The following is a 742-nucleotide window of genomic DNA, read 5'->3' as shown; positions in this document are numbered from 1 at the left end:
GATAGAATTGTCCAGGGAGATCTGAATGTAAAGGATGGTCAAAGTTATGAAAAATCTTATGCAACATGCATAATGAACTAATTGAACGACGGTGCCAGAGATTAATATCTAGATCAGGAATAAGAAATTTAATAGACCGTAAGTTTCTGTCCAACAAATTAAGATGAGAATCAGCAGTTGAACACCAGACAGGAGAACAATACTCAAAACAAGGTAGAATGAAAGAATTAAAACACTTCTTCAGAATAGATTGATCACCGAAAATCTTGAGAGACTTTCTCAATAAGCCTATTTTTTTGTGCAATTGAAGAAGACACAGACCTTATATGTTTCTCAAAAGTAAATTTACTGTCGAGAATCACACCTAAAATTTTGAAAGTCATACAAATTTAAAGAAACATTATCAATACTGAGATCCGGATGTTGAGGAGCCACCGTCCTTGACCTACTTACAATCATACTTTGAGTTTTGTTAGGATTCAACTTCATACCCCATAATTTGCACCATGCAATAATTCTAGCTAAATCTCTATTAAGGGATTCACCAACCCTAGATCTACATTCAGGGGATGGAATTGATGCAAAGAGAGTAGCATCATCTGCATATGCAACAAGCTTGTTTTCTAGGCCAAACCACATGTCATGTGTATATAGTATGAAAAGTAATGGGCCAAGAACACTGCCCTGTGGAACACCGGATATCACATTCCTATAATCACTATGGTGCCCATCAACAACAACT

The sequence above is a fragment of the Palaemon carinicauda genome, chromosome 27 (assembly GCF_036898095.1).
Source record: "Palaemon carinicauda isolate YSFRI2023 chromosome 27, ASM3689809v2, whole genome shotgun sequence".
NCBI classification, from domain to species: Eukaryota; Metazoa; Arthropoda; class Malacostraca; order Decapoda; family Palaemonidae; genus Palaemon; species Palaemon carinicauda.
Note: the sequence above shows the minus strand (reverse complement) of the source record.